Below are 8,537 nucleotides of genomic sequence, written 5' to 3'. Positions count from 1 at the left end.
TGAGGAATCGCCACACTGACTTCCACAAGGGTTGAACTAGTTTACAGTCCCACCAACAGTGTAAAAGTGTTCCTATTTCTCCACATCCTCTCCAGCACCTGTTGTTTCCTGACTTTTTAATGATTGCCATTCTAACTGGTGTGAGATGGTATCTCATTGTGGTTTTGATTTGCATTTCTCTGATGGCCAGTGATGGTGAGCATTTTTTCATGTGTTTTTTGGCTGCATAAATGTCTTCTTTTGAGAAGTGTCTATTCATGTCCTTTGCCCACTTTTCGATGGGGTTGTTTGTTTTTTTCTTGTAAATTTGTTTGAGTTCATTGTAGATTCTGGATATTAGCCCTTTGTCAGATGAGTAGGTTGCAAAAATTTTCTCCCATTCTGTAGGTTGCCTGTTCACTCTGATGGTAGTTTCTTTTGCTGTGCAGAAGCTCTTTAGTTTAATTAGATCCCATTTGTCAATTGTGGCTTTTGTTGCCATTGCTTTTGGTGTTTTAGACATGAAGTCCTTGCCCATGCCTATGTCCTGAATGGTAATGCCTAGGTTTTCTTCTAGGGTTTTTATGGTTTTAGGTCTAACATGTAAGTCTTTAATCCATCTTGAATTAATTTTTGTATAAGGTGTAAGGAAGGGATCCAGTTTTAGCTTTCTCATATGGCTAGCCAGTTTTCCCAGCACCATTTATTAAATAGGAAATCCTTTCCCCATTGCTTGTTTTTCTCAGATTTGTCAAAGATCAGATAGTTGTAGATATGCAGTGTTATTTCTGAGGGCTCTGTTCTGTTCCATTGATCTATATCTCTCTTTTGGTACAAGTACCATGCTAGAATAATTTGATTGAGCAACGGAACAGCTCTCAGGGGAGAGGGGACACAGGAGTGGTCCCCCACTCCTGCAGTCAGGTCATTTCTCCCCCAGAATGGCTGAGTCTGGAGTTTTTGTAGGCACAGGATGGTGGTGGGGCAGGCCATAGGTAGTCTTGGAAAAAGCAACATTCAATTGGTTAAAAAGTATAATTCAGAAATAACCAATTGGAAAAGGACAGGAAAACAGAAACAGAATTTCTCACTCCAGGTCATGTTTTTCATCAGGAACCAGCAGTCTGGTTTTTCAGTCTTCAGGCTGTTTTTGGCTTGAAGGTAGGGTTTTACCAGAGAAGTGCCCCTATCTTCCTAGGCATTTGTCTGCCTCCTGCCACAATTAATTTTCCCCTATCAAGAGGTACACTGCCCTTAGGAAAAGGATGGTGATCACTCTTAACTGCTTTCTGCTGACAGGTAAGCTGTTTTGGAAAGAGAGCAGTCAGATCTCTCTCATATGCCTATCTAAGGGTCTCTGGTAAATGGCAGCCATAATATGAGGCTCCAGTTGCATGAACATTTGGAGTTTGATGGCCTAAAGGTGAGAAGAGACAAATCAGATTATTAGAAGACATGTATCAACATGAAACAAGGGGGTAAAGACAGCTCAAAATTCCCAAGGCTGCTGACATGCCCAGATAACTGGTGGATATAGTTATGCCTGCTAAAAGGTGGTTTCAGGTGAAGATAAGAAACTTGTTGGGAACTGGAATAAAGGTGATATGCAAAGAGACTGGTGGCATTTTGTTCCTGCTCTACAGATCCATGAAACTTTGAACTTGAAAGAGATGATTTAGATTATCTGGCAGAAGACATTTCTAAGCAGCAAAGTGTTCAAGAGGAAGCAGAGCATAAAAGTTTTGAAAATTTGCAGCCTGACAAAGCAGTAGAAAAGAAAAACCAATTTTCTGGGAAGGAATTCAAGCTGGCTGCAGAAATTTGCATAAGCAACGAGGACCCAAATGTTAACCACCAAGACAAGGGGGAAAATGACTCCAACACATGTCAGAGATCTTCATAGCAGCCACTACTATCACAGACCTGGAGGCCTAGGAAAGCAAAATGGTTTTGTGGGCTGGGCCCAGAGCACCCCCTGCTCTATGCAACCTTGAGACATGGTGCCCTCTGTCCCAGCTGCTTCAACTCCAGCCATGGCTAAAAGGGGCCAACACACAGTTGAGGCTATTACTTCAGAGGGTGCAAGTCCCAACCCCTGGTGGCTTCATGTGGTGTTGGGGCTATGGGTACACTGAGGTCAAGAATTGAGATCTGGAAACCTCTTCTTAGATTTCAGAGTGTGTATGGGAACCCCTAGATGTCCAGGAAGAAGTTTGCTGCAGTGACAGAGCCTTCATGCAGAGCGTCTGCTAAGGCAGTGCAGAAGGGAAATGTGGTGTTGGAGCCCCCACTCAGAGTCCCCACTGGGGCACTGCCTATTGGAGCTATGAGAAGAGAGTCACCATACTCCATACCCCACAATGGTAGATTCACTGACAACTTGCACCGTGCCCATGGATAAGCTACAGACACTCAATGCTAGCCAATGAAAGCAGCAGAGAGTGGGCCGACAAAGCCACAGGAGTGGAGCTGCCCAAGGCTGTGGAAGCCCACCTCTTGCATCATCGTGACCTGGATATGTGACATGGAGTCAAAGGAGATCATTTTGGAGCTTTAAGATTTGGAAGCCTTACTGGATTTCTGACTTGCATGGGGCCTGTAGCCCCTTTTTTGGCAAATTTCTGCCATTTGAAACAGACGTATTTACCCAATGCCTTCACCTCCATTGTATCTAGAAAGTAATTAACTTGCTTTTGATTTTACAGGCTCAATGGTGGAAGGGAATTGCCTTGTCTCAGACAAGATCTTGGACTTGGACTTTTGGGTTAATGCTGGAGTGAGTTGAGTCTTTGGAGACTATTGGAAGGGCATGATTGTGTTTTGAATTGGAGGACATGAGATTTGGTAGGGGCCAGGGGAAGATATGATATTGTTAGGCTCTCTCTCTGTCCCCACCTAAATCTCACCTTGGATTGTAATAATCCCTATGTGTCAAGGGTGGGGCCAGGTGGAGATAATTGAATCGTGGGGGCAGTTTCTCTCATGTTATTCTCGTGATAGTGAGTGAGTTCTATGAGGTCTGATGGCTTTTATAAGGAGCTTTCCCCTTCACTCAGTGCTCATTCTGTCTTCTGCTTCCCTGTAAAGAAGTGCCTTCTGCCATGATTGTAAGTTTCCTGAGGACTCACCAGCAATACAGAACTATGAGTCAATTAAACCTCTTCCTTTATAAACTACCCAGACTTGGGTATGGCTTTATTAGCATCTTGAGAACAGACTAATTCACAGGGTTAATCTAAAATACAGACAAAAACTTAAACTACTACTGAGACTAGAATTTAATGACTAGTCTATAAGTTTTGAAACGCAAGTTGTCTCTCTCCAGTCTTTATTTAAAAAAAAAAAAATTATAGCAGAACTGAGTTGTTTGCAAAATAAACTTTAGTCTTATACTTGGCCTGATTAATTGCATAAAGTGCAGCAAGACTAATTATTTTCCCATAGGCTTTTCTAGATTGGCTTTGAGGGAACTCTGTTTCACAATGAATCTCAGATAAGACCTCTTAAAGCCAAGCCCAGCAATGGGTTTTTGCCCTGAAATATCTGTGAGTCAGGTAAATTCCTCTCTTCCTGAGGTCCCAAGATAGCTTGAGGCTCCTAGACCTGTTAGAATGTGACATTCTTTACTCACCACAGGTCAAGAACCTCATACAGGGACTTTGTAGACAATGCATGAGGCCAGTTTTCCCAAGGGATTTATATTGGCTCTGTAAGTTAAGCTTAATTCCCTAAAGGAAAGCACATCATTCTAGTCAAACCCTTGATAAAACAATTTTTTTTTGTCCAATTGTGTCCTGCTGCAAAAGAAAATGGATTCTTATTGTACTTATGCAAATAACTATATTGCCATAAGTTAAGAATACTCACAAATAGTTTCCAAATTCTGGAGAAACCAGGTAAGGAGAAACAACTATCCTTCAAATTTCATTCACAGGAATATACTTTACTCAATTTTTAAAAGTTGCAGATGGCTCAAATTTTCCTTGACTCTGAAAAATAAAACAAGGTTCATCAATGTTTTAAACAAAAAGTTAAAAAGGATTACTTCAGTTTTCTATTTAGTTCATTCCACTTACTTTTGCTTTGCTTGATATTCATGAACATCACAGCTCTTCATGAGTCCTGTACATTTTTCCTCTATCCCATCATCACAACATCCAAAGTTATCAGAAACCTGCATTTGACAGCACCTGCTGAAGTCCTATAGCTGATTAGAAACCATCTTTTGTAAAGGATCAAGCAAGACAGCAATTGTCTGTGAGTTACAAAATGTCCAGAGGAGTTACAGTAAAAAACATGATTGACAAAGAAATTAGGTTGTATCTGCGATTTACAATAACTTAACATTATATCCTTTACTATGATTGGTAGCATATACACAGACATTAGAATTTTATAAATGCCATACAATTTTGAAACATATATTAATATTATTCACTTAAATATAACTTGAAGAAGATTAAACCTTATTTTTATTTTGGCAATCCCATGTAACTCAGCATGTGAAATAGCCCTGTTCACCTCTCTTTTGGATGCTCCAGGGGCCTCTGTAGCATTCAAAAGTTTAGGGGTCAGAAAAAACACAACTTTTGAAGCTGAAGTTTGATTTGCAGAAGACTGTTAAATATTTTAGAGATTTAAACACTTCATATTATTAAATAGAACTCCAGATTACCTTAAGTTTTTTTATTTAGCCAAAATATGACTCAAATATTTTAAAACAAGGCAAAAACCTTTACTCATTAAGACAGAAGACTTAACTTTCCAAACAATTTGTTTCTTGTTATCTTCTTTTTTGGTAGTTCATTCACAAGGCAAACAAAAATCATTCATTATCCTTTACTATTACATAAAAATCTTGTTCAAGGGAGAGAAAGCCAAATTTCACCCTTGCATTAGTCTACTAACAATCTTAACCCCAATTTTTAAATGAAACCTTATAGATAATTCTATCCAATCTTAATCAGTTTGACCATGAGGTGAGATTCCTATAAACCTTTTATAATCCTTTACAAATTTTTGTTAAAAAGCACATCAGTGCCTTAAGAAAACCTTGTGTTTTTATGTCAATGCTCAATTTACAGAAAAACCATATAATACTCTTTTGAATCTTGTCAATATGTTCACACAAAGAATTTATTTGCTAAGATTAATTTTTACAAATCTTTCATATATTTTTTAAACATTCAGCTTTATCTTATCTAATTTAAGACAATCCTTTAACCCTCTAACTAGGCAAAAATTTACATTGTCATGTCTTTTTATAATCTTTTACTAAAATCACATTTAACTTTCCTTACATACCCTGAATATAAATCTATTTTCAGTAGTCTCAGTATAACAATTATATGTAATAATGGTAACTCTTAGCAATTTTTACTTTTAATGTAAAACCTGGTAAGTTATTTTAATTACGTACTAGGTGCATATAAGGTCTGATTCTTTCCAGCATAGTTGGGGGCGTGGTTAGTTTCATATGTCTTCAGGCCTTACCAAACTGTAAAGCAGGCAAATTGAACAATTTTCAAAAGCCAAAGAAGCAGTTTGTGACTTTAAAGCATTTAGCAAACCTAATATCTGAACATAATTTAGACCACAACTTTACATTTTGAAAACATTTGTATTTTACCAATAATCTTTAAAACTGTTTTTATTTTTCAAATAGTAAAGTCATGTGAACTGAAAGACATTACAGCTTGCTTTTTCTTTAAAAATATTTGATCTAAGCACTTATTTTTCTGTGTGCCAATTACTTAGAGCTCTTTTGTATATAAACGTCACACACATAAACCATATATGCAGACAGACAGAAGAAGATCCAGTAATTGTAAGATTTTTTACTTGCCAATCTCTTAATTGAATTATTGGCCTCATGGTGAAGCCTTTCAAGAAATAGGACTAGGAAAACATTCAGTTTTTAGGGTTTAATAAGCAGGTATAGCTGGAAGACAAAAACAGATTTTTAGAGGGATCTATCCATTTTTAATTCTTGGGGTTCCATGAGGAAAACAGATATTTTTTTCCAAAATTGGGTCTGTGGTGCCTTCTTTGTTTCTCCCAAGGAGTCCCAAGCTATCAGAAGTTATCTTAGGCCCTCTAGTGTGTGCATTAAAAGTGAATAAAGATAATTCATTTGACTGAGAAGAAAAAACCCTTTTTCCAGCAAGACAAGATCCAAGAAGACTAAAAAAAAAGTAAAAATAAAGGCCCTGTAAACATACCTATATCTTGGATATCCATTTTTAATTAAGCTGAGTTTTAAACATAGCACTCTTTTAAAAAATTATTTTAAATCCATTATTACACGACTTTAGCCATGCCAAGTGGCCAATATTTCTGGCTTTTGAACTTTACCAAAAGTAACCTCACAGATGAAACCAACAAGCGTTAACTACGGTTATGACTTAACTGCAAGTGTATGAGGTATTTTCAAAGAGGTGATAAGGAGTTTTTACAATATCTGGAATCTTCAATGGTAGCTCAGAGAAAGAAAGATTTAAGAAAGGAATCTAGAAGTCGTTCATGGAAGGGAAGAGAATCAGCAAATGTCACACAGATATTAACCAGAAAGTACCCATTTCCGAAGCCAGGGTTGAACCCAGGCTGTCATTGTAAAATGGCAGAGATCAAAAAAAAGGACTGCCACATGGATACAAGGTCAAACTCCCAAGGATGTAAAACAAGGTGGAGAACTCATCCAGTTTGTTTGTTTTTTTCTTCAGAGACCTGCAGAAAAGTTGTTACTAACCAGTTTGCTAGGCTGGCTTGAACAGTGAGCTTATGGGGTCCTAGGCCAGCATTCTATCCTAAGGTAACCCTCTTTCTGATAGAACCATAAAGAAAGACACACAAAGCACACCAGATTGGCTATAGCATAAGGCTAGACTCACAAATTCTTATTTCCATTAATCAAAACTTTGCAGAGGATGTACACAGTGATTTTTACCATTCCCACAACCAGTTTGCACAGAAAGAGAGAGGCCAGAAGTCTGACTGGTAAGAGCTTTTACTCTTTCGTCAGCATGTCAGACTGCTGGGTTTCCTTCCCCTGAGCTATGGAGCCCTTTTGACCCTGGAGTCCTGTAAAGGGGGAATAGACAAATAGGTTTTATTTGCATACTGTAAAAGTTGTTCCTCCTCAAGAGATTTCTGTAGTTAGATCTGTAATTTCTTCCTGATTCATTTTTAAACCAAACAGTTTAAGGTTTGGGCAAATTAAATTTTTCTCAGTTTAGGGAATGTATCCAAGGGGAAGGTCCTGTGGTATGGACACACAATTACTCATCCACAAAGAGAGGATGGAGGAGGAAACAGGAGAAATTGGGCATTTTTTTCCCACAGGAGTCCCAGTGATTCAGGATGCATTCAAGAGAAATACAGACTGACGATGGTTCATCTGGAAATAGGGGAAAAATATGTTCTGTAGTTTGTTTCTCTTCCCAGTGAATACACAGAGTATGTGAGAGAGAGAGACAAAAAAGTGTCCCCGTTTTTTCTTCCGCACTTATATTTCTGAGTCCTGGCAACCTCGGTAGGTACCACCTGTGGGTGCCAATGTGGTTTTCACCCATATAACAGGGAGACCAACAGGATAGGATTCATCTGCACTCACCTGTACACTGGCCTATCCTCCCTGCTGTCAGTAATGTTTGAGTTCCCTAGATCTCATCTATGCCATGTATATGAGCGTGATCTCCATCCATGAAATGGGACAAGGGGGCCGAGGGGGCACTAATCAGCTGGAATTAGTCGTACTCACGTGTACTGTGCCCCTTGACTTCTGTTGTCATCTGCCTCTGGATCCCTCAAATCCAGTTTTCTTTTCTAGGGCTTCAACTGGAAGCTTGGAATTGGAGTTTGGGACAAAAAAAACCTCAGGAGGGTGCATGGACTCATTAAGATAAGTCCCAGGTGGCCCTTGCCAGACTGCAGTCAGCAGCCAGGAGGGCTGCTCTTTCACTGCTTTCTTACCATAAGCCAAAAGCTAAGGTAAAACTGTGGAACTGAATCCTCCTCAAACAAGGGAGAGAACAGGGAGTCCCTGAGAATTTGGGACCTGGCCTAGGAACATGTCTTCCAGAAAGAAAAAAAAAAAAAAAAAAAAAAACGTAGAAAAGCTTTGTGTATTCACAGGGCTGTGTTAACTCCTAGCATGGTGGAGAAAAGAAGTAAAAACTTTTTTTAATGCAGGGAGGGGAAGATGCCTGGGGAGAAAGTCTCTTGCTCTCATGCAAATTGGTTCCTTCAACAGGGAAAAAAAAACAAACAACTTTTAATCACTGACTCCTCCCTGCTTCTGAGAATACATGAAAACTGCACTATTCTGAATTACATTTTTGATGACTGTTCTGAATTACATATTTTGATGACTATAACTGGATAGTTATAGAAACATAACTATCCAGTTATATCTCTAGTTTGCAACAACACCCCAACATCGTCAAAGAAAAGATAGGTGCCATGACAGCCCTAAAATAAAGAAGGAAAATGCCATAAAAAAGACTAGACTATACTGAAACTGACATTCCCAACCCCTGAGAGCAAAGAGGGTGGTGGTG

General features: G+C 38.8%; 1 long non-coding RNA gene across 1 annotated transcript; it reads right to left on the bottom strand.

Moving 5' to 3' along the window:
* Positions 1-301: 301 nt before the first annotated feature.
* On the bottom strand, positions 302-4,186 carry LOC134737816 (uncharacterized). Its single transcript, XR_010123137.1, has 3 exons — positions 4,056-4,186; positions 3,847-3,968; positions 302-1,396 (listed from the first exon to the last, which is right to left on the bottom strand). It is a non-coding gene; the product is annotated as an uncharacterized LOC134737816 (long non-coding RNA).
* Positions 4,187-8,537: the final 4,351 nt, after the last annotated feature.

The sequence above is a fragment of the Pongo pygmaeus genome, chromosome 12, assembly GCF_028885625.2.
Source record: "Pongo pygmaeus isolate AG05252 chromosome 12, NHGRI_mPonPyg2-v2.0_pri, whole genome shotgun sequence".
Classification (NCBI taxonomy): Eukaryota; Metazoa; Chordata; class Mammalia; order Primates; family Hominidae; genus Pongo; species Pongo pygmaeus.
This window is presented reverse-complemented; position numbering and strand designations above follow the sequence as displayed.